We start from the raw sequence: 27,278 nt of genomic DNA, 5'->3' as shown, positions 1-27,278 counted from the left end.
GACTGGGCCCCTTCTGCTGGACATCATCGGGGGCTTGTGTCTGTACTCCTGAGCCCTGTATGGAACTGGCCCACTCCCGATGCAGGTGAGGAGCGGGGATCGGGACCGCTGCTGGAGGCCCTGGGCGACTTGCGGTGCCTGACCTGGGCCAGTCCGCACTGCCCCCTCTTCCGATCTCCTTTGATCCCTGCTGGCGCTTCCAACACAGGGCTGTACAGTGTCTCCCGACACCCTGTCCGCAGCCAGCCTTGTTGGGCCGCTGTGGTTGGCTCTCCCGGCTCCCTTGTTATGCTTGTACCCGAGGCGTGAGCTGTTCAGAGATTGTGATCCCCTTCCCGCCTGGTAGCCTCAACGCCCTCTGTACTCTGCTGCTCTCACATACCAGCTGCCCTGTGCCACAACGTAAATCATCCTGTGAGCTTACCTATTGGGCTCTGTCTACGACCACGCACCGGACGCTGTGAACTGTTTGCATGGTCACCTGCCTATGTCGCCTCTACTCGCTACACCTACACCATTGTGGCCTGCCTCATCTACACTTTGTGCCTTTGGGGACTGGTAACTTATCTGACAACTCTGCCATATTGACGTTACTGCTCGTGAGGAGTCCCGCTGGCTCCAGCTGCTGCATTGTCCTTGCCCTATTGGGCCTCCACCCCGGCCCCTCATCGCCCCACACTGCTACCTCCGGGCGCCGCCTGCTCTGCCTGAGACCCGCGCACCTGATCCCCATGACCCCTGGGGGCCAGGAGAAATAGTAATCAGCCCACCACAGCTGTGCTTGGTAGCCCCTGGTGCGCGTGCCCCCACTGACCCCATATGCACCATAGTCTGTGCTGACATCAGCACTGGCCTGGCCTTACAACTTTGGACCCGCTACTTGCCACGACTCCTGCATTGAGGCCAGCACACATTTATACAGAGCTTCTTCCATCGACCTGGCTCACTCTTACTTTCATGTACTAGAGTGGTGGGCTGTGACCTAGCCTGCGCCGCTACGCTGCTGCTCCCATCTCTACCCATTCCTCAGCCCCGGGGGTTTCACACTCAGCGTGCCACCTGTCGCCGGCCGCTGACGACGATATGCGCCTCTACCCCGACTCCAGACTTTCCACTGCTGTTACCACTGTGGGCTGGCTGGCCCCTACATGGCTCGTTGAAACATATCCAACTCCTGGATGTCAACCATCTGGGCTCCACCACATGTCCAATTATATTGAAATGTCTAACAAATCCTGAGGTGCCAACAAAATGGGGGCCATGGATAAGTTTGCCAAGGCGGTACTTCGTTCAGACTAGGGTGATGTAACATCGAATCAGGAAGACCCTGCTCACCCCTGGGTACTCCAGCTCCTGACCTTACGGCGATGATGGAGTCAATGGCTAAGAACTTGGTCTCTTTTCATGAAAAGTTGGACGATATAAATGCCAACGTTGCATCACTCAAGTTCCCGCTGGACCATGCTAGAACCAGAATCACTGAAGCGATCGGTGCTAATGAAGATGGTCTACATCTACGTGTGACGACTTGGAGTCTAGATCGTGCAGGAACAACATACGGATTATCGGCATCCCGGAAAATGCCCTTAAGTGTCGCATGGAGCTAGCTGTTAAGAACCAGCTGAAAGATCTGTTGGACAATCCTGATCTGTCCCCCTGCTTCACTGTGGAGCGGGCTGAACGGGCCCTATCCCCACGGCCCAAGCCCGGAGACCTTCCTAGGCCAGTTATTGCTAAAATACTTAGCTACAGGTGACAGAGATCTCATCCTTCATCTGTCATGCGAGAAAAGGGAACTACGCCTTGGCTCCCAAATAATCCAAATCTTCCCTGACTTCTCGGTGGGTGCACAGCAGGAGAGGTGTCAGTTTCTTGGTGTGAAAAAGATGCTGCATCAACGTAACATCTCCTATGCAATACTGTTCCCGGCACGGCTGAAGTTCACTTTCAGGGAGAAACTCTACTTTTTCACTGTCCCTAATGAAGTGGTGAAGTTTATTGAGGCACAGATACCGCTCAACAACCCAGCTGATGATCCTCTGGACGATGATTGACCCATAACCTAGTTGCTCATGGACACCCTAGGGTTCACATACCCAGTATCCTTTCATTTCTGAGTTGGTAGCAGCGTCAGAATCACTGCATCCTCCCCATATGTATGGGTACTCTTCCAATTATGGTACGCTCTATCTCCTGCGCTGCTTCTAGGAACTCTTGTTAATGCGCTAGATGCGCTAGTTCCGTTGTCTGCTGCCGCATATATCAATGTGCTGAAAATATGTCCAAATTGTTCGACTGCTGATCAACAGCACCACCCTTGGAGCTCCATTTCTCCTGTTCTGGTCGATGGCATGGCAACAGCACTCCCTGCTGCGGTTGCAATGGCTGCTTTTGTGACATTTTTAGGTGTTGGCCCCCATTGGGCCCATAGCATGGTCGGTCCATTTTGGGATCTGCCCGCTATTACCTGTTTAGAGGGGGTTGCTGATAATTACGGGAAGGGGGAGGTGGGGTCACTCTCACCTGTAATAGGGTGGTGAGGGAGGGGGGAGATGTTGTTTGGGGAAGTTCTATTGAAAATGGCGGACGCAGATCAGTATTTCAGGACATGTTGTGGCACCTTAGTGCGAATAATTGCAGTTGCAGAGGTACGTTGAGACACACTAGCTGGGATGTAACCTAGGACAAGGAAATGTCTGCAAATATAATGTCCTGGAATGTACAGGGACTAAGTAATTTCACCAAGTCCCGCAAAATCATGGTCTATGCCCAGAGACATGGCATTAAGATACTTATGCTGCAAGAAACGCACTCCACGGTTAGCTTGGCGATGCATATTGCACCATCTTGCGGGCCTAATAGGTACTACAGGACTTACTCTACCTAAGCTAGAGGGGTGCTGACCATGATCCATAAATCTATTAAGTTCACACTTCATAAAAGCTACGTCTATCCTGAGGGTGATATGTTGTCTTAACTGCACTATAGTGAACAGGGAATACATACTCGTGAACACTTATGGTCCCAATGTATATACCCCAGATTTTGTAGATGATATTGCCTCTATACTCCTGGGGTATGTGGGAATTCAGATCATTTGGGGGGGTGACATGAATCTGATACTCGACACTGGGCTGCACAGGACCAGAACCGCACCCAGTCTTCTGACTACACATGCACAGCGTATCACTTGACATCCGAGATGCGTGGAGGGCTCTCCACCCACAGCTACGCAAATATACTTATTATTCAACTGTTTACGATAGTTCCTCTAGAAATGATCTCTTCCTGGTATCTAACAACCTGACGGGGAGGCGCAGATACTCACTCGTACGTTGTCCGACTATGCCCTGATCACCCTGTCTGTGGAGTTGGGTGCTCCCATGCCTACTTTCAGTACATGGCGCTTCAAGTCTGCTGCCAACATAACTTTCAAGGCTGACATATTAGCGGACATGGAGACCTTCTTTGAATGCAACCCCCTGCAAGGCACTACTGTAGGGGTCCGCTGGGATGCTTTTAAGGTATGTATCAGAGGGATGTCCATATAAGAAATGACCTTAGTCACTCCGAAATCCAGATTGCGGGAATTGGAGAAGGATTGTTTGTCAGCAGATGACCCCACCAAACTGGCTCAAATCAGCGAGGAACTTAAGGTATTCCAAACGCACACCACTAAGGAGGTTTGATATTTTAGTCACCCACAGGCTGCACGTAAATATGGGGAGGGTGAAAGACCTAGCAGAAAACTGGAGAGACTAATGAGAAGGGAATGGGGGCAGACCCAGATTGTGTCTGTCAAGGATGCGCAGGGTGTTTTACAATGGTCGGATCAGACAATATTAGACATCTTTACTGAGTTCTACACTAATCTTTATGCTCTACCCCCTGAACATAGTGAACAACACATGAGAGACCTTCTTGATCAGATCCCCATGACATTCATCTCCTCTTCAACTAGGGACCAATTGGACTCCCCGATCTGGCTGGACGAGATAGTTACAGCTATTTCAGATCTCCTGAGGGCAAGGCACTTGGCCCTGACAGACCCACTGCTGAGTTTTACCAGAAGCACGTTGCTATTCTTACTCCTAAACTATTGGAGATCTGGAAGGAGTCACTTTGTGTGTCTGCTCTCTCTCCCTCCCTATGAGAAGCCGTTATAATAGAATTGCTCAAATCCACAAACCTAGAGATGAGTGCGGGTCATATAGGCCCTTTTCCCTCATGAATATAGACACCAAGAGGTTTGCTAAGGTTATAGCGAATCGCTTCCTTCCAATCATGGCACACCTGGTCCATGAGGACCAATGGCACTTTGTACCCGGGAGATCCACTTCTCATAATATCCAGCGTCTCATCAATGTGATGGCTAGAATCGACCAGGACGCGAATGCCATCGCGGTCACGCTTGATGCTCAAAAAGCATTCGATATGGTCTCATTGAAATTTATTTGGCTGGTCCTGGAGACGATGTGGATTGGCCCCAACATGATTGGATACATTAAATTGCTGTACACAACCCCGATGGCAAAAGTCTGGGTCGATTCCCTGACATCTGCACTATTCACAGAGGTACTCGACAGGGCTGCCCATTCTCCCTGATCCTCTTTGCACTTGTGATAGAACCTATGGCGGACCATATCAGAGTGCGCCATTCCCACAAGGGAATATGATTGAAATATTCCCTCGAGATAATATTCCTGTACGCTGATGATGTATTGTTATACATTAGAGATCCTGCCACCCATTTGGACCCCGTACTACGGGACATCACGCGTGTAGGCACCCTCTCGGGTTTACAATCAATTGCTCCAGATCTGTGATCCTCTGACTTACCAACTCTACCCAGCAACCTATTTCGGAGTATCCACTTCGCTGGTCCCCCAGCGGAATCAAGTACTTGGGGGTCCGGATGTCCATGTCCAAACCTACCCTGCTAGCGGATAACTACACAGCCGTAGCACAACTTGCTGAATCGAAAATGACACAATGGCGCTCTCTCCCATTATCACTCGCTGGTAAACTCTCCCTCATTAAGATGGTCTTGGTTCCCAAGTTGCTCTACATCTTTAGTAATGTACCCATATGGCCCGGGAAACAATACTTCAGGCAACTACAGAAATCATGCGCTCAGTTCCTATGGCACTCAGGTGCAGTACGCAAAAAATTGTCAGATATGATGCTCCCATATGAGAGGGGGGATTCACAGCTCCTGATCTACTACTGTACTGGATGGCCGCACAGGCCCAGTATGCTACCTAACGGTATCCAAGCTCCCTGACTCGCCCGCATATCAAACTGGAAACCCTGGCGGCAGCTGAAGTCAATACTATGACGCTTGTATTCCACCAAGGTTATGTGCCGGATTCCCCCATCGACTCTGCGGCAACTACCCTGCTGGCCTGGGGCCGTCTATTGAATGTAACTGATATAGCCTACCCCTATTATAAGTGGCTCCCCATATGGAGTTTCCCCGGATTGGAGCCCACAGATGACGCAGCCCTGGCCCGCCTGTGGGGGGCGCTGCGTTACCAGGCACTGACTGATGTTTTTCCTGATGGGAGGTTCATTGATCCACAAACATGGAGGCAAGGTCACTACGGGTCTGAACTTGAGATGTTACAATATTATAGGCTCCGTGCTGCCTTCCACGCCAGATGGCCCGCTTTCCCTGATGAGCCTCCTGACACCCCGGAAATTGTTTATATTGGCAACACATGCGGCGCCCGCGGCATTGTCTCCTCGCTATACAAAATGCTATTGATGGGCTCGCCAGTCCGGCTATCCCAAACACGTATCGAATGGGTGGCGAATTGGGCCTGGAGGTCTCTGACCAATTATGGAAAAAGATGTGCTCCCACACTAATCGAGTATCCCTCAATTTCCGTTATCAAGTCATACAGTTTAAATTACTGAATAGGTTGTACTACACTCCTCTCAGGATCTCTAAGTTCACTCGCACTACCACTCACACCTGTGCTTGCTCTAAATCAGAGGGTGCAGACCACTTATATATTTTCCGGACATGCCATATATTGGGGGACTTCTGGGATGGGATTTTGAGGGCTCTCGAGGACATCACAGGCACAGTGATTGACCCCTACCCATTGGGGGTATTGCTTGGGGTGTGGGATAGTGATGAGACTAGACGTATGGAAACATTTCTGAACATAGGCTGCATGATGGCTAAGAAGTGCGTACTTCAATGCTGGAAGAGCCCCTCTCCCCCGAACGTCCAGAAGTGGCTCATTACACTTACCTGGGCCCGGAATTGCGAAAAAGAATATCTCAACATGCTCCCAGCCCATTCTCGCTCCAAGAACGTATGGTGCACTTTTAATGGTTGCCTTATTAATCAGGAGGAGAGCGCATCTGGAAGTAGCTCGCCCCCGGCCCCACAGGATTGATCCTGAATTTCACGATGTACTACACTGATTGTTCTTCCCACTGTTCATGTATTATTCTATTTGAGGATGTACTATTTCCCTTACGTGTATTGATGTTATTGTGTACTCTGACATGTCTGTTTGCTGTAAACCTCTGCCAATAAAAAGAAAAGTTAAAAAAAATATATATAACATATCTGAAAGTGATCTATGTGGTACACTGTCGAACACCGTTCTTAGGTTGACAAAGACTGTGTATAGTTTAGTCTTAGTTGGGGTTGCATAGTTTTGAATAGTCAAATGGAAACAAAACCCATCGTCCAAAGTCCTGAAACCCAACCTGAAGCCTGCTTCTAGGTGACTCCATATTCCTTCTCTATTGACCCAACCCTAGAGATGGCCAAGAAGAGGTTTGGCAAATATTTTCCCTGAGACGTCCAATAAAGAAATAGAACAGTAGTTATATGGATTTTCCCTACCGCCCTTCTTGTAAATCGGGACAACCTCAGCAATCCCCCAGGACTCTGAATTTTATTTGTAATCATCATTGCATTGAAAACTCTCATCAAGACCGGGCCCATATTTTTGGTTCATCCCTGAACAAAATTGTCTGGGATTTTGTTGGGGCCTCTACTTTGCCTGCCTTTGGTGATTTAAGGACTTCCACTATGTCCTTCAGAGTAAACCAAGGCAGGGGGCACTGCAATTTCTACTCCTTTAGGACTTGAGGGAATAACGTAGACTTCAAGCCCACTGTCATGGTGATTTTTATACAGATTTTCAAAGTGCACACACCACATTTCAGATGTAATACAGGCCCGGAGAGAAGTGTCACCCCCAAATTCTCTTTCTGAAGTCAGCCTCCATAACCCCACTGGGTCACCAATCTTGACGGCATCCAACATAGTGCCCAATTAGTGCCCATAACATCCTTCTTTTTAGTCTTAATGATGTTCCTGTAGGTTGTTCTCAGCGCTTGAAGATGAGTGATATTCACTGGAGATTCCAAGTTCAGGTAGCAGACCAGAGCCTATTTTCTGCCCTGCAGTCCTTGTCATACCAGGGTTCTTTCTTCTTTTCACGTTTAGGGCTATTGACATATCGCTGTATCAGATTTACTATTTTAATCGAATTCATGGACCGCCTTGAAGTCTGTGCATTTCCCATAGCATAGCCGCTCAATATGCCCAAGGATAGATGCCTAAATGCTATGGATGAAATCCCTGCCTACCATAGTTGCACATTTGTTGGACCAATGCACATCTTTGTTGGGGATATCCATCACTGGTCTTCAAAGTAAGCACTATAGGCTTGTGATTTCTTTTGTGGAGGTCGATTACTTGACAATCTTCAACTTGGTGCCAATCCCAAGAGAAGAGGAGGACATAATTAATCCTAGACCTGCCATCGCGACCCTGGTAGATATCCTTGGTAGATATCCTTGGCCAATATCCTTGGCCAACTGATGTAACAACTGATCTAACTCCCTACCATGGGTCCTCACTGATGAATTTGCTTTGAGTAGAGGAATGCCCCAGGCCTCGTTCGGGTCCTGCCAAAAGCCTTCTAAATCTTTTAGGGGCTCCAACTGAAGGTTGAAGTCTCCCATTACAATTAGCCCATATCTTCTGTTGTTAAGGTATTCCCAATGTATTATGTATGTTGCAACTTTTAACAAGTTTTAATTGTCGAACCTCTAGACAATATGCAGATTTCTGCATTGGGTGCCGAATCCAAGAAGCAATGCTGTCATACCATTTATATTTCCGTACCCAAATTAAACATTTGATGCCGGAAATTTAGTGACAGCAGACTGTAGGCAAGATGCATGTAATTCAATAGATTTGCAAACTTGTAAAAATGTTTAAATGTGGGGGGTGAACGCATAGATGAGATATGCAATGCATTTACTTCTCCGTTTCCCGCTCTGACACATTTTCCTGCTGTCACAAGGTACATTCTCAACTTCTCCGTTTTGTGTGAGCACTTTGTTTTAAGTATCCACAGCAGTTTCATTCAGGTGCTAAATTAGGAGATTCCAAAGGATTGCAGCTGGTTAAAACCAGATAGATTCCAGAGGAATCTGTCAGTAAATGCCCCGTGAACACAGTGTTTGCAGGCAACATTTACTAATCCATGAGATGAAGTGGAAAATGGAAGAGTAAAAGTGGGTTTGTTTCAGTTGTACTCTTTCCTTGCTCACTCCACCGTATGAACCTTCAAAATGGCATGCAGGAGACCCCACAGTAAGTGAGTGCTAACGTTAGTGGTCCTCTGCATGCAATTCCTGCTTCTTGTAAAATTAAATGGACTGTGGGCCTCATTACACGGATGGCGGTGAACCATGGCGCTATTAGCGCCATGGTTCATGCCGGTAAAATACCGACACTGCCTTGGTGGAAAGGGGAATTACCGCCCTATTCCAAGGTTGGTGGGGCGGTAATTCCCCCTTCCACCATTGCCCTTCCCCATTCCCATTTTTGCCCCATAGAGCTCTATGGGAATGGGGAAGGCGCTAATTACGGTACCGTAAATTGTGGTACCATAATTAGCTCCCTGGTCCCTTTGCGGGTTGGTTTTTACCGCCTGCAAAAAGCAGGCGTTAAATTCCCCAACCCGCAAAGGGACCTCGTAGTAAGGCAGTAAGGATTTACCGGTACCGGTAAACCTTTACCGCCATCCGTGTAATGAGGCCCTGTTTCTTGATTGTTCCTGGAAAGAAACAGTGGCAAGAAATGTAATATTTGTTTTTACATGGAACATTGTATCAACATTCAACCATATATGGGGCGTGGCCTGGAGCACCATCGGATTGGATGGCTCCATGAGTACCTCTGTCAAGAAAAAGTGGATGGGGTTGACAGGCACCCCAGTTAAAGACAAGCACTGGCAGCGGCTTCACCGGAGGAAACCGCTAGTAATGGGGCAATGACAGGGCAACTCCGGACCCCGAAAAGCTAATGTAGCAAGATCTGGAGGATTTTGCAGGCGATTGAAAGTCAACTCTAAACGGCACCTGCAATCTGATTCCCAGGTGGGGGCATGCCCAGGTTGAGGGAAGAATTTGCAGAGGTGTGGCCTGGCCGACCGTTGGGTGCTGCAGAGTCAGAGATGGGCAGACTGAGGCTACGGCCCTCTGCGCGGCCCCAGGACCGGCCGCAGAGAATAGAGGCAGCACACTTCAAAGGGCTGTGGGTGAGACTGACAGTGCAGCTGGGCACAAAAAAGCACCTGGGAGCGAGCAATCTTGGAGCAGAGCATCGGGGGGATTGGGTGCGCTCAGAGTATAGAAGACGCAATCGCATGGGTGGTGAACGGCGCTCCCCGGCACCTGGTGTTTGAAGAAGGTATGGAGGGGAGGAATTGTGGGACCTAGACATTGGAATATATGTGCCTGGTGTAGACAAGGGGCACAGTGTTGGAGGGAAGCCCTCTGTTGCTTCCTCGCTATCGGGACAGAATTAACGTCCTGATTAACGGGCAACACATCGCTAGTGCATCGCCTTAGAGTGAGGAGGTGCACAGGTGGCTGACTAGAGTGGGGGAACTCCCAAAACCACAGACATGATATTGCCACAATGTTCCAGCCAATAGAGAAATAAAAATATACAGAGATGACTGCAGCAATGAACGGTACGGCCAAATTGTCCCAAAAGATATCAGCGCTGGATAAGCGAATGGACAAGGCTTAAAGCAGGTTAAGCGAGATGGAAATGATGGTCTGCGTACAGGAGTATTATATTAGTGAATGGACTCATAGGATGGAGGCAATGGAAGAACGGTGTGCTGCCCAAGAAGAGAAACAGAAAGATGCAGAAAATCGGTCCAGGTGGAACTATGTAGGTATTGGAGGCATCCCGGCACTGGTCCCCAATGAGGACCTACCACATTTCGTGAAGGACCTTTTTCGCCACTTACTCAAGGCCTACAATGACACAGAAATTGAATGGGATCGATTGCATCACACACGCCAAGCTGAAACGCCAGACATCTTGACTACAGTCCATTTCTTCGTGGTCAAGGAGCGGATAATGAGAGCCACTAGGGAAGTACCGGTTATTCACTTTAGGGATGCGTGGATATCCTTATTCGAGGACCTGGCAAACTCTATGCTGATGAAGTAACAGGCTATGCACAATGGCTACCCCAAAAGGCTGCCTGATCTAAAGAAGTGTGATTCTGTTGTTCACCAGTCTTAAATATCACACGTCAGGATATTTTATGGGATGGTGCTGAGGCTCTAAACCTATCGCCTGTCTATTTTGGCAAGTACATTCTGCCTCGATCAATTCATCATGTAATTCTTTCTGTGTTCATTGTGGTATACTGGGTATTATGTTTATCATGTGCAATGGCTCATTTTGAAATGCATATTGCTAAATTGAGTGCCACAATGGTTCAGATGTTAGCTCAGTGTGTTAAGCACTCATTGCAGAGATGTGTTTTCCTATGCAAGATTAGAATAGCATATTCCTGTAAGGCTGGCTGAGCCTTTCCTGTGTCTGAAGTTTATAAACCTGCCTGCATATGTACTTGGTCTTGCAGCACAACAGGTGCTATTATCAGCAATCTATCTTACTTGATCTTACTTCTTATGTAGGCCATTTGAGTGGAAGGGGTGATAGACAGAAGGGAGCTCCTTTGACACAAAAAACACTTTGCATTTTTTAAAAATTAAAATCAAAGGTTTTTCTGCATGTTTATAAATGGCAATTTCACAAGACCAACCCAGATTAAATCTGTTAAATCACACTGATTGGTATGCTGGTACTTAGATACTTCTTTTGATGTTTGAGAGAATGAAGCTAGAATCATTCTGTGTTAAACCATTCTATAATAGTTTGTTTTTAAAAATGGTCATGTTTGGTAATGTGATTGGTGTACTTTCCAAGTCAGTTTTATAAAATGAGATTATTTTAGTTCATGGTAAGAACTGGTAATGAAAGTGTTGAAATGCAGAAATTGCTGAGTAGGCACCAATCCCAGATTCACCCCTTAACCAGTGTGTGTAATGGTGGGCATCTAAATTAATCTTGCATTGCCTAGCCTCTCGAAATTGCCAGTATCTAGACCTTTCAAAATTGGCGGCCCTTCAGAGAGATTTCCTTCTCATGGTATGATCTTCAAAGCAGGCTCTTTCATGGTTTCACTGGCTATAGTGTTGCTTCCACTATAATAGTGAGCATTCATATATTGCACACCACAGGCACTTAAGTCTTTTGACCTCTAACGGCAACACTATTTGAAAACCATGTCCCATTTATAATCTCATTCTGTCTGGATACAGACACCTTCCTGGTAGCTTCTAATCTGCCTCCATTAGCCATGCTATCATATATGTAGCTTTCTCCTTCCTACCAATTGCTCTCCTCTATCCATGCTTGAGCATGTTTGCATTCTGTGAGGCAGCAAATGTGGGTTCTCTGTCTAATCTGGGTTACATGCACATTTTAAACACAGTCCTGGATCAATACTACAGGCTACATACCTTCGTGGATGATATTGATAAAAAGCCTCCTGTATCTATGCTAGAACAGAAGTAACCTCTTCGTAGACCAATAATGTTGGCCTTCAAATGGTAAGGGGACTTAAAAGGAGTAAACATCCTTATTTTTAATGCTGTGAGGCAGCATATTAACCTATGGGTTGTGATTGTGGCAGGGGGGGCAGGGTAGATATTCTTGATCACTTAATTCCTTTGGTTTGGTGGAGGAGGGGCCCAAAGATGGCTGTGCCCAGGGCCCCAAAAGTGCTTAAGAGGGCCCTGCATGCAGGTATAACATCCTGTGGTAGTTCAAGTGTAGGAGTTCATGTGGTTGGGGATATAAGGGAGCATAGAATATGTATGCATGAGTCGGGTAGAAACTGGCCACAGATGAGATACTGGGTGAGATCTGCATAGTTACCTGGAATGTGCATGGGTTGGACTCCCCCCTAAAGAGGAGATCAGTCCTGAGAAGGCTTTTGGATTTACATGCAGCAATAGTATGCTTGCAAGAAACACACCTGTTGAAAGGGGATGAATGTAGATTGATGCACAGGGTGTATGCTTGCCAGTTCTTTGCAATGGGGGAGACAGGAAGAGAGGGGTTGAGATATTATTAGAAAGATAGGGGTGCACTTTCACGATGCAAAGGTACTGAGGCACTCTCAGGAGAGGTTTGTATTTGTTAAGGGTTTGCTTTGGGGATGAATGTTCACATTAATGTCGCCGATAGTGGATAGGAACAGTACTTGTCTGCTCTTATACCCCAAGCGGTGCCATTTGCTGACATAATGATGTGAGGAGACTTCAATTTGGTACCCAGCCTTGAGACAGATACAACATCGCAATCCTCCAGATTAGATTATAGGAACACAATTTAATTCGCTAGATTACTTCGGAAGATATAGGTGGTAGATGCATGGAGACTGTTTATTGACGAGGCCAGAAACTTTACAATTTACTCTCATGTGCATGGGGGCGCTGTCCAAGGTAGATCATGTATTAGTGACAAGTCCACTCTTTGCCCATATACGCAATGCTTATATGCACCCCGAATAATGTCTGATCACTCTCCACTGATTGCAATGTTAAGAGTGTCCCAATTAGCTAATCACAGCCACTATTCCTGGAAGCTATACGATCTGATACTTAAATAGGGTCCCTTCTCAGGAAATAGCTGAAGTGATCTCAAACTACGTTTGGGAAAATACACCACCAGCCCAATCCATGGCATCAATATGGGAAGCCATGAAAGCAGTAATCAGGGCGAGATGAGTCGCACAGCAGCATATGCAAGGACACATATAGCAATTTGAACATGGGTGGAGGTGGTGTTCCGGGAGTTTGAGGTCGAACACAAAGCGAGTCATACTCGGGCATCACTTCGGAAAGTTTAAATGCGCTAGGGCTCAGTTGAAAGCCCACCTTACAGATAGTTCGGCACAGAACTTACTCAAAGTCAAGCAACATTACTACGTTCAAGATAAGAAGGCAAACCGCCTCTTAGTCTATAAATTGAAGAGGAAGACACAAATGTGGAGTCTGATATGTTAGAAATAATCTGTACTTCCTCTGTGCAACTAATGACCAGAGAGACAATTAATGTAGAGGAGTAGATGTTGTAAGCAAATGGAGCAGGTTTGCCCCATGTATCTGCAGATAGCCAACGAAATTTAGAATCTGCAATTTTGTTGTCTGAGGTGGAGTGGGCTATTAAGACCGTTAAGGACAAGGTCCCAGGCCCTGACCGCTTTACGACTGCAATTTATAGGAAATTTTTGGTCCAATTGATCCCTCACCTGGCACAGCAATTTAACTCAAATCATACAGACCTATTACTCTAATGAATAATGATGCAAAAATATATTCCACAATTCTGGCATGGACAGTGATGTCTACTCTCTCGCTCCTGATCGATGAGGATCAGAAGGGATTTATAACTGATAGAAATATCCAGGATTACATTCAAAGGGTTCTGAATATTATTGAGATTGGGAATAGAGGAAATATCCAGATGGGGGTTAGATCACTGCAAGCCGATAAGGAATTTTATAAAGTGGACTGAGATTACATGTGAGTGACCCTGGGGGCATTTGGATTTGGCCCAAATATCAGGACAGTAATTCTGGCAAACTATCAGCAGCCCTATGCAACCATAAGAATAAATGGGCATCTCACAACAAAAATAGTGATTGCCAGTGGGACTAGACAGGGGTGTGCCTTGCCCCCCCTGATATTAGCAATGTCAATGGAACCTTTCACAAATAGGGTCTGGTCTAACAACAGGATTAGGGGGATCAGAAGAGGGGAAGACAAATATAAAATATCCCTTTATGCAGATGATGTGATAGAGTACGAGAGCTAAACACGTGACTACCTGCATTGATGGAGGAACTGGGGACGTTTGGGCTGTCCTCTGTATTTATGGTCAACCATTCCAAGTCTAGTAGTCTTGGTGTGTTGCTGCCTCACCAAGTGTGGACCAACGTCTCTGAGATATGTTCAATAACATGAATCCAAATGGCCATAGACTGCTTGGGGGTTCGGATCCCAACACTACGTCTCAGACATATCAATGCTACTTCCTGCTGCCTTTAGTGGGAATCTAGAGAGGTGGGATAAACAAAAAGTATCTTGGTTTTGAAGGATTGATGTTGTAAAGATGAACCTAATAACTCAGCTATTGTATCAATGCCTGGAATTACCAGTAAACATCCCCAATTCGGATTTGAGACACTTCAAGCAAAAATATTTGAATACATATGGGGGAATTAAAAGGCACACCTACCGAAGAAGGTTCTGCTGAGAGGGATACGGCATGGGCTCTTGGGTGTTCCTTACGTTGACAGATATAATTTTGCAGCAAACATTTCGCATATTCTGACTTGGAGGAGAGCAGACCTGAATCCTAAGTTGAATCAAATTGAACAGGCGTACTCCAGTTGCCCCCTTCCTCAGATTCCCTTCCTACATATAGGAACACACAGAGAGGAGCTTTCTGTACTAACATCAATGAAAAAAACAATACAAATCTAGAATAGGGGCCCAGCAGATGGGCTGCTCATGTGGGGATGGGCCCACTGATCCCTGTGTGGGATAACCTGGACTTTCAACCGGTAAGGGCAAAAGATAGCTTTAGAGGTAGGGAGGGGGAACTGCTACATCTCCAACAATTATATGCACAGGGTAGGCCACTATCCTTTGAGGACTGTAAGCAAGGGTTTCACGTCGGGGACTCCGAAAGGTTTCACTATGTACAACTGTGTCACTGGGCTTAAACCGCAGATCAAGGCTACATATGGGAAATATATGCATTGGAGCCAACATATTTTTCAAATATATTAAAGGCAAAGGTCTCCACGTTACATATATTACTAGACAGAGCTGACCCCCAGAAGAACCAGAACAAGACCTGCATGCAGAGATTGACAGTGAGTGAGGCTTGGAACAAGATCAGGGCTTGGGGACACAGATCCTCTAGATGTGCGACTGATAAAGAATGTGTAATAAAGATTTGTTACTGGTGGTACCTGATGCCGCAAAGGCTCAATAGGGTAAATGGGTCATACCCACTAACTGCTCGAGAGGTTCCGGTGAGGAGGACGTGCAGCAAGGTGCAGCATTTTTGGAATTGCTGATGCAGATAAAAGAGATAACGGGTATTCAACTACCAGTGGATCCCCAAGTAGTGTTACTGGGAGAGACAGGGAGGGTGTTTTCGACATTACTGGCTGTTTGACTTCCCTGTTGGTTCATCTCCAGGTAACAGCAGAAATCCCTATCGCTCGCAATTGGAAGAATCCGCGGAGGGCCAATCTGGCAGATGTGGTAGGTAAAGATCTGGAATGTCTGAATAGTGGAAAATATGACAGCACTGAGTAAATGGAAGTATGAGAGATACAGAAATACATGGATGCCCTTTATAGAATACTCTGACAAAATGCCTCTGGTTACTGGGAAACCACCCCTGATCAGAAGATATTCTTAGTTGTGAAAACGGGGTCAAGGAAGGACAGACTGTACGAGCAAGTGTTTTGAGGGGGAGCAGCATTGGGGGAAGTTGCGTGGTAACTGGGATCTCAAAGTATGTTATGAATATTTGTAAACAAAACCTTCAGTGAACGGGCTCAGATGAGAGTCAGGTACCACGTTCCGTGATAATATGTCTAACACCCTATGGAAAATGCTGTGACAGTTGAATAAAAACACTATGTTGGAAACAAATGCAATAATATTATTCAATTATATCATGTGACGAACAATCACAATTTGCTCTTTACGACACATTGTCGAAGAATTGTAAAGCTTGGGAATGTACAACCATGTATTTAGCAAGGCCAATTTTAGAAATGTCTTTACAATGCGGAGTTTCCAAACATTAAGCTGCAGGTTAACTGAACTAAAAAAAAAAATACCCTTAAGATGGTTGGATATTGGGCCAGATTATCCTTAAAGGGAGTGGAAATGGGGCCTCAAGTTCAGGGATGCAGGCAAAAAGTGTCCGTAATTCTGTTTCGGCCACTTTTTTTGGCAAGCAGGAACTTTTGCATGATGCTGGAGGTAACATTTACTGTGACAGAACTACCTGTCACAATTCACATGGAGTACTTTGAACTCCATAAGTGGAGACTAACACCACCATTTCACCACTCCTAATCGCATAGTAAATCCACAGGACTGAGTGGTGGTAAAGTTAACTGCTTTTAGTGGTAATTTGGCATGTGTTCCCTCGAATTACCGCCAAACTCGCAATGAGGCTGTGGTATTTCATAGTATTGACAGAACCCTGTCTGGGCTCACAATAGGCTTGTCAGGCAATGTGAATTTGAAGCATGAAGAAGATTTGGAGAGTGCAAAACACTCTTCGATATCGTTTGTGGACCCCTCTGATAGTCACATCATTGATGCTTAGTTAATGCTGAAACAAAGAAGGCAATCTCCCTGCCTGCAGAGGTTAGATAGATGCAGGTTGTTACCACCTTTTGAAATATGATAAAGTGGAGAGATGAAATATCCCTAACAGTTCAAAACGTGCTGCTAAAAGTAGGTGGCGAAGACGAACGGCTTTGAAATAGTTAAATACTAAGTAAAGATAAGGACGGGCAAGGACAGCCCGGCACGGATGTCAAGAGTTCATATAACCCCTTGAGGGAAGCAGTATCTATTTTAGCAAGTTGTAGGGAGCACTTTATATCCTAAAATGGGAGAACAAATAGATAAACGGGACAAACCCCCGGATCACAATCCGGCGTTCAAATTAATTTGAGGGGTTTATATGAACTCTTAACAGCCGTGCCGTCCTGGGACTCCTAATAAATACCAATAGAGTCTCAGGACATTTTCCAATTTGTACAAAACCTAAATCTGGATCTTGCCAGCTTATATATTGTGGTCACCCAATTATTGTGAGACATTCTTGTCCATTCAGGACTTCTAAATCATTTTCTGCTGGTACCAATATTCAGGCCTTGAGAACGACCAGTGTGTCGAAACACGTGTCGGCTGTTCGCAATTTGAATTAAATTACGGATGATTTCTCACATTTGTGATTGATAGGGATTTCTCATTGAAATTAGTTCTCACTTATATATCATTTGGTGTTGAGTGCGTATCACCGCCCCACTCCCCAATTCCTGAGATTTCTTTTAAGCCTTGAATTTCCCATTGGAGATTCAAGGCTTCTGATTTGCTGCACAAACTCTGCTTCGATTGCAGTGTCCATGGAAGCCTGCACCTCCATGATGCTCAAACTACTTCTCGGGATTTGAGAGCTAGTTGGTCAGAAACTCCCACAACACATAAAAAGGTGACGCCAAGTAAAATAGACCACACGCGACACCCATAAAACAAAATCAACAACCCCAGCCAATCCCGCCCAACATCCTCACTCGCCCCTTAGCTGCTACCAGGTACCACAATGTTATAGGATTGTCAAAATATTAGCAATCACCACACTAACTGAAGTGTGGACGTTAGCAGATACACTGGCCATATGAGTGGCAATGGAAGACAGGTAAGGTTATGAAGTTGATGGAAGTGGAGGCCTGATGTTAAAGGGGCCGTGAATGCCATGCAAGCCCAGATCAGGACAGAGGGTCAGAAACACTCCCACACCCCATCAAGATAGAAATAACTAATCAGTTCCACTAACAATTTCCACCTCTTCATTCACCTCTCAAACTCCAAACCAAACACATCCACAAACCTACAGCACAACAAACCGCACAAACTTCACTACATTGCAACAAAAAAACAAAAAACACACATAGACTCACACAACAGTACACAACAACTACTGGCCACAAACACCCCAAGCCCAGCAAACGGAACCACCGGGCTGAGGCCGCCAACAGCACATCACTGCTTTCTTGCACTTCTGCAGCTTCCCCTCACTAAGTCACCCTCCATCTTTCAGAGCTGTCAGAGCGCCAGTGGACCACTACGGTGGTGATTGTGCGCGGTACAAATGTCCTTTAACATTAACATTAACAGAAAGTCCATAGAATGTCCATAACGCAGCTTGTACTGCCGTGAAAAGATCTGAGAGACCCCACACTTGTCTAATGAGATTACCAGCACTTGTTCCACACAGCAGTTGTGTTCAATTTACTTTTTTAATCTAATTCTGGCAAATTCTAGTCATACTCTGGTTCAAAAATCCAAATTTTGAAAAAGAGTCACCACATTGCTCTGCTAAATAGTTTGTTTGCTTAAATAAAAGGAAGCAAGCAAAACCCTGCAATCTTAGCCGGTACTGCGAATATGACTTGTTCACATGTAGAAGGTTAAACAGATATGTTCACAACTAGACCAGTGATAGATATTGCACGTATGAATCTAAGCAACACACCAGGAAACGTGTGCAATCACAATGAGCCACGCTGACTGTAGCTATTTTGTGTAGGGAGAAGGCGCGCAGGTTGCACCTGTCTCAACATTGCAGGACGTTTTTTTTTCTGGGGCCGACGTATTGCTGCACGCCTGGTGCTAAATGCTTCTAGCAGAAGAACCCTTAATCACTGCAAACCTCCAAACCAGAACACTAAAATAGCAGGACAAGATTAAGCGGTGGCTGGCGTTCCCCAGATGTATTAATCTGTTATATTAATAATCATGATAGCAAATAACCAGGATATATTAATTATGTGCGCAGTAGACAGAAATGCGCAGAAGAGTCTAACTTCCCAGACATGTTCGCAAATCCTGCTGGGACTCGTGGCGAATTACGCTGCAACACGTTTATGGGAAAGCACATTATTTCAGTTTAGAGCCAGGTGGGTCCCACTAGCTTCCAGGAAAGAATCTGGAAAACCAACACAGCACAACATCTTAATCAGAGACAGAAGCCATCGTGAAACACTTGGAACCTCTTGGCAGTAGAACTCTGAGTGCATTGCAGTGTTTTTCCTCGTGATTGCATGAGTAGAGCTATCTTTCCACTGTCAACAAACCTGACATCAGTCTGTTTCTCATCAGCAACACGGTATTGGAAAGTTAGTTACCCGAATGCTGAATTTTATCGTGTCACTTAATGGGGACATGCAGATATTTTGGGGAGATGGAAGAGTGGATATCATCGAAACTAATCTGACTAGAATCCTTGCATGCAACGATGACAATGTTTGACACCACCTTGGCGCTATTCACATACACACACAAACGCACACACACACCCTCTACCTCCACCCACCATCAATCATCAATCGCTCATTTGGACTTTCATTTGTAGATGAAAGTGGACATTCAGCTTTTACGAAAATAACATGTGTTGTTCAAATTAACGTTTTACCTCCTGAATATTTTCTAGTAAAATAAAGGTTCGTGTCTGCACAACATTTAATTGCCATTGTGTGTGCCATTTTTGTTGCTACTTTGCCCTTCATGTTATGAGTGACTGCTAAGCCCTTAACGAGGGAGTGACATGAAGTGCAGTCAGTCTGCATTTGCATTATTGAGCCCAAGGGGCAAGGTAGAGGGTTGCATTTCCTTTTACTTTACACCAAAGCATTACTTACTGACTAATCCTGCACCAACAACATTAGTAGTACCAGAAGTAGTGGGACTACTACTATTACTAGAATGAGTATTATTATCAAGAGCAGCAGCACTACTACAAGCAGTACTATCACTACTAGCTGTAGCAGAAATATTTATCTTACTTCCCTTAGTAAAACCTGTAGGATTCACAGTATTGCAAGTACTACTATTAGTACGGTTAGTAGTAGAATTTCTACCACGCATAGAAGCGATAGTATAGCAATATTATAAGTAGTACTAGCAGCACAAATACCAGTAGAAGTAGAAGCATTACGACTACCAGTGGCAGCACTAGTACAACTGATACTAATATCACTGAAAGCATTTGCACTACTATTAGTATCACTAGTATAGATATCACAAATAGCAGTAGTAATACTCCAACTACTAATATTGCTACTGCTATTATTACTGCAGTACTACTGTTACTACTGCCAGTACTATCCATAATAACAAAATGACCTAAAGAAAGTTAACTACTACTGGAATCCATTTAGCTACATCTGATGATGTTAGTAGTAATAGTCCTCATTCTACTACAGGTATAGTAATATCACTACTGCTATTGGTATGACATCTACTAATAATAGTACTATTACTAAAAGTAGCAATAGCTACTACTATTGTAGCACTAACATTGATCTACTACACATAAAATTACCTCTATCAGTAGTAGCAGTAGCATCAAAGTTAGTACTAGAATCAGACATAGAAATATTGCTAACAGTTTCAGTACTAGTACTACTGGTAGCACTGATACTTTGACTAGCAGTATTTCGTGTAGTACTACTGCCACTAATAGAACTAATACTACTGTTAGCACCAGTACTTCTGGTAGAAATACTAATGTTAGCAATCTTACTACTACTCGTGAGAGATGTAATACTATTGCTTTTGGTAGTAGAGGCATATTTTCTGTTTTGTTTTTTTAGAAGTGGTACTACTGTTTGTAGTTGTGTAAATAAAGCTACTAATAATAGCACAACTTCTCCTCATAAAATAATTGGTGGGGCAGGATTAGTAGGTAAGTACATTTGTTGGGTTAAGTAAATGGAAATGCAACCTTTTTCTTTGCCACTTGCTGCTCGGATGGAGCTGCAGACTGTATTGCCTCTCCTTCGTTGATGCCACTTTCCTTTTAAGGGCTAGAATGCAGCACACAAAATGGAAGCTGGAAGGTAACCAGTAGTAAAAGCATTAACAGTTAGGCACACCATATTGCATTTCTTAACACACTTCATACAAGACCTTTACTACTGGGTCAGCTAGTTCTTTCAGAAAGTGGCAGCAAGAGACAATAGGTGCCTTCCCAGCTTCCTTCCCTAAATAAGCTTGCTGTGCTCATTTGAAATTAATGTGCCACCATCACCACTGTATGTAAAGAAAATTGGCAAAGCTAAAATGGGTTCCGTGCCATATGCTCAGTACAGCCTCAAATGCACCAATCCAATACTTGCATGATTTAAGAATATGAATAAGGTTCACACATGTGCAAGTGACAATAAAATGAAAACAGAAACGAATAAAGGAATGCATACACTATTCGTAAGCCTCAAGAATCTGGGACTCCTCCCTTTAAATGTCCAGCCGAATGTGAAGGTGTCCACATTTACAATCACCCCCTATCCATAGGAACGGTATTTGCTCCACTGGGTGTTACTTACATGGAACGAACGATTCAAAACCTCAAGCGTGCCCCTACCAAACGATAAGTTTGTTGTGCCGTGTAAAAAAGTGAGATGCATCTTTAAAGGCTGTTCTTGAAGCCAGTGAATAAAAAAAGCTGCCATTCCATCTTCGGGAAATGACCTTTCCATGACTATTTCCTAAAAGCTCATAGGGGAGTAAATGATCCTGACATATGTTTCGTTTTAACTCTCATGTCAAACCTCTCACCTGTTCAATGTTTTAACCTTGTAAGGTGCTCCGAGACACTCTGGGTAAGGCCAGGGCTAAACACAAATTCAAATAAATGAATAACTGTTAAGAGTCCCTGGAAGTGTAGCATTCACAATGGCCCATTTTCATTTCATCCGATTCGTCCCACTGACTTGCCTTCACCATGCGACTTTATATCCTCTCCCTTACCTTGATCGCCCGCTCCCTTGCTTTCAAATGGCAATTTAGTGTTTTCCCCTTCACTGTGACTCAATTTCTTCTCCACGCCGCCTCAGACACCATTTTTAGTCCTATTGATTCAAAAGATACCCCATTCCATTTTTCACTGATATAACCTAAGCACCCTCAGGAGCTTTATCTCCCACGCCCACCTTCTCATAAGCCCACCCAGTTGCAATAAAGCATGAGCTTTGACATGCTTAATCTGAATGGCTGAATCTGATCTCCTGGCTACACTCTGATCTCGGGCCCAGGCCCCCTCCCCTGCCAGTTGCACCCCTGCACTGCCTCCCTGGCATCCCCCATACTTGGGGACTATTTTCTGTATCCCCACAGCCCCCTAACAGCACTTGACATCTGATGTCTGCACTTCCCCTTGCACTTGCCGCCAGCTGGCTGTACTTTTACTTGCTACGTTTATTTATGTTATTTATTTTTACTGTCATTCCATGTACTGCACTGCCCCCACGCACTTTTGCCCTTTCCCTGTTCCCCCCAAAAGCGCAATCTCAATGTCACCTGGCCTAGTAAGATCATTGTCTCTGTCTTCCCTCTGTTCCCCCTCCCTTGTCTTGAAGCACTTGTGTAGAGGCACGTTATAAATGCCATATCATATCATATCAATCCCCCCGCAAATAGACGTCTTCTCTCATGGGCTTCATCTTCAACTTCAACCCTCCTTGTTATGGCAATTACTGAGACATTGATCAACACTCATGACACCCTCACATTCACATTGACTCGGACACCCAACGTCTCTGACTAGTGAAGAAAGACATGGATTAGAGGTCATAATCAACAAGGCTTCCCGTCTGTACCTCTTACGGTCACTGACGGCTTCCCCTCTGTCTTTCTAGGACATTGCTATTGAACTTCTCCACCTACCCCTCTTACTACTACTTTCTGGACCACCTCGCCTTCTAAGTGCTCTGAAGTCTTTCTTTCCTGACTTTGCCCTCACACTTGATTCCCTTCTCAATGAGGCCCTCTCGGTCGACTTCCACCTTCCACACATTGTCCAGTTTCTGTCACATAGGACTCAACTTCATCCTCTATGAATCACCCTTACTGCCAGAACTGCCATGAAACGCCTAATGAATATAGCAAAATATGTAAATATGTTCCTACTTCACCTATCACTCTACTAATACATGACTTCCACGGTTGTCCTCAGTGGATGAGGGTAAAACTCTAGCCCAGTCCTGAGCTTAACACACTGCTTTTTTCCTACTCAGTAAAGTGTCAAACATTGCAACTTCTCTTACCTCTGGCCACCATCTTTAGGTGGGATTGCTCTCAATACAATAGCTTTCCCTCTTTAAATTGCTCCTCCCTGTATTGAAATGTGTTCCTGGCCTGCCTCCCTCACACCAGTTACCCCATCCCGTGCTACTCCCCAACTTGCACTCTGTGCCACAAGCACTGCTCATTCTGCCATTTTCACAGGACTCTCCAACTCTGGATATTTAGAGCATTATCCACCATGTCTCTAAACCTGCTCCCAAGAACCATCTTCTGCATGTGGCAAAGTACAGTCTCCCACCAGCCTTGATATTCAAATCTATCCTCATGTGTACAAATCAGTGCATATTTGATGCTGTGTCCTGTATCAGTCACCTTGATTCTCAGCCCTGTGTTCATTTATCCAAACCTCTAACTGAATGAAGGCAAAGTACTTTCTATCTGTCCTATCTCCATTGTATGTTCTCCCTTTACCTCTTGACCAGACAGTTCATGTTACATCCTACTTTCACTTCTGACTAATTGTAAGGCATCCAGAAATAGTAATATTCTGCTGCCTGTGTGTGGCCTGTTTTGTAGTATGGCTTAGATGGACTCCTTTTGCCAACGATTGGCAAGGGTGCCAACGCCTAAGCTTATTTTGAATCTTATTAGTAATACGATGATACAGCTAATTCATCTCAAAAAGGGTGGTTTGCTAACCAGACCATCATCCATAAAACCCCATGCCAAAAGCACAGTGTAGACATGTGCCCCACTGCACCAGTCTCCCAACAGAGTTTCTGCTCCTGCTTCCCACTGGCACAAAGCAGGTTCAAAGGTCACATGGACAGGCAGATGTTGCATTAACTTCAGCATTTCTTTTTTATGTTAAATCATTTTTATTAATATTTCTAAAGATTACAATTAATTAAAGAATACATGAGTTGGTTACATACAAGAATTCATAGAAGAATTAACTACATTTTATGAATTCTTCTATGTAACTTCAGCATTACATAATAATTATGATATACAAGCGCCTGATGACAGAATAATCTTGGAAGATAAGCCATACCCACATTTGAATATGGTGGCTAGTAGTTTACATAGTTATAATAGCCACATCAAATTGAATGCATACCATTGTCAACCGTGTGAGATGAGACCAGCTATGAGAGGCTGGATAGATTCAAGTCAGCCTGACTGTCTGCATTTCAGCGAAGGAGGCAAAAGACAGGATGCCTGGCCCAGTTGACTCTCTGGGAGGATGGCTAACTCCTCTGTACCAGGCCCAGTACCTCATATCAGGAGATCTCCTGAGAGCCTGTATTCAAAGAGGTATTTCAAAATAAAAAACCTGCCTCTCACTAGGGGGAGCATCAGAGAGAGCCTTTGAAGCTGCAGGCTGATAGAGGAGCATGGTTAGGACAGTCAGAGAGCATATGTGGGGTCAAGGACGGCTTCCTCTATCTTACTGTGTAGGTTTTTCTTTCCTTCCTGTCCCCTCCACTTCCTTTTGAACAAGGCACACTTGGTATGACTTCAGGACGCAAGGATCACTTGTTTTAGGGACAAATATTGTACTCATTGAAGCTGGCTTTCTTTGATCCAGTCCCCTATTTTTTTTGTTTTTGTTTAATTGTGTTATGGTTTTAATTAAAACCTTTCACAAATACAAACAAATACACAATTTAAACCCTCCACCATTACAAGGAACAATTTCACACAACAGCAACAATTCAGTCTAAAATTAATTGAGAAAATGTTTTCAATTTTAAAAACATATGCTGGCAAATCCTAAAAAAAAGCTATCCAACCAGGTTAAAAATACACATTATAAATATATAGCTAGGACATGATTACTCCCTAACCCGTATAAAATGTTTATTGCAGAATTCATATGAAGCCAGGGATCAAGTCCTAAAAAATAAAGTGGGGGGACTCAACAAACGCACTGGGATGTGACGCCACCAGAAATTAGCATATCAAGGTGAAATGTGCACATTTCATTAAATTGGCTTTGCATAACCACCCAAATTGAACAGGACGAATGGCATTTGCCTTTCATAAAATCAACACACGCACAAAACCAACACAGGATATTTTCTTCTAATAGTGTTTGAAAACTTCAAAAGGTGGCATGTTTTAAAACTCCAAGAACCAATATAAATGTTTTCCCTGGGACTTACAATACCGAAATGGGACATTTCACCTTTAGCTGTCTCTTATTTTTCATCAGGTTATATAGTTTAGTGGTGGAGTGTCTGGTCTACAAATCTGCCGACTGCGGTTTGATCCCCGAGGTTGGCTTTAATTCATAAATTCAAAGAGGACATTCAATGTTTCTCATTTTAGCTGGGGGGACTGAGTCCCCCCTCTGAAAAAAGTGGGTGGACTCCGTCTCCCCACGTGTACCCTCAACTTGAGCCCTGCACATGAAACATCATTTGAATCAAAATCAAATAACTCGTGAGGGCCTTATAAACCCACGTTAATTACATTTGACTCAATTACAAATACACGCTAAATCAGTATTTTCAATCTTTTAGGCTCAACAGACACTGGGCTAGCCATGGCATAGCTCCTAATTTAGAAAATATCTCCTTTAAAAAAGCAATTAGTGCAATAGTCACAGATTATTGATTCCCCCTCAATAATCTCACCCATGTACTTTGAGAAATGACTGCTGAAACAGAATGAACAAACCTCACTAAAAAAAGATTATCCTCTGTAGAGCCAGGCATTCCAGAATTAGATGGCACAGAGTTACTAAATTATCTCATTTACATAAACTGCACATTGGCCTATCTCAGGGTTATCCAATATGAGGGCCAATTACTTCTAGAGTATGCAGGCAATTCAGCCTAAGCTTTAGGAACCACCATCTATAGTTCATTGTCGTTTGGGTAACAGCCATTTTGGTGCAGCATTGTTGGCACATTACCCTTTTGGCACACCATGTTGCCGTGGCGGTAGCTATCGTGCCGTCCATGTCATTAAATATATTGGTTGATAATCCTTCATTTGACTATAGAGACAACAGCAAAAATACATCAAAAACATTGAATTACATGAAAATCATTATTCCATTAATCCAAAAATACTACTATTAAAACTCTGCTTCCCATTTATAACTACGTAGCAATTGTGCTGGGTATACACGTAAAAAATCATAACATTAATTGTTCTCCTAAATCATCAATTAAAACAAATGCTTCCAATTCTATGTAACCAGCAATTAAAAAGTGCTCAGTTACATTGCATATATAAATCATAGTCTGGTTGTGACATCTTAAAATAGACCTAAATAACAGAGACAATAGTAAGTGTAGTGTCCTTTGTCCTAACGTGCTAGTGATAAGCGTGTCCTTATCCAGGCTCAGTAAATATATTTAGCTACAAAATAAACTACTACTAAATCATCAATTTTTTTTAGCAAACTGGTTGGCATTGCTTAAAGTGCCAATGTTGTACAGTACTACCAGCGGTTTGAGGTATTTAATCCATAAGTCTTTCCACCCTTTGCATATAAACAAAAACATCATAGTGTTTTCCTTAGTTGCACCACATAGTAGACAATTACTCCTTGTTGAGTGTTTCCTTTTATTTGTGTGTTCCCCGTACCCTCAAATAGCCCATTCTAAAATATATGTACAAGGCCCAAGCATAATTTTAGGGAAAAATATGTCTAGATAGAGTTTATATCCAGGGCGCTGTTTAAAAACCAAGTAATCCAAGCCCTGAGACAAAGACAAACATCCTCCTTTCATATTGTTGACCCTCAATGTTGCCCAGGCTTTTTTTCATTTCCAGTTTTGTGGATTTAGTAATCAGACCTTGATTCAGCCAATATCATGTAAGATCTTATGGATTCCCCCAGATTCTAAACCAATAAAAAGCAGACCTCATAGAGAGGGCACAGATTACATTCTATATGGACCAGTGCTGTACCTTTTACGTACCTTTTACAAACCTATTTTCAATTATATTTGCAGTCTTACCCCTAAAGACACCCCAAATTTCTG

This window comes from Ambystoma mexicanum, chromosome 9 (assembly GCF_040938575.1).
Source record: "Ambystoma mexicanum isolate Mex_15411 chromosome 9, UKY_AmexF1_1, whole genome shotgun sequence".
NCBI lineage: Eukaryota > Metazoa > Chordata > Amphibia > Caudata > Ambystomatidae > Ambystoma > Ambystoma mexicanum.
Note: the sequence above shows the minus strand (reverse complement) of the source record.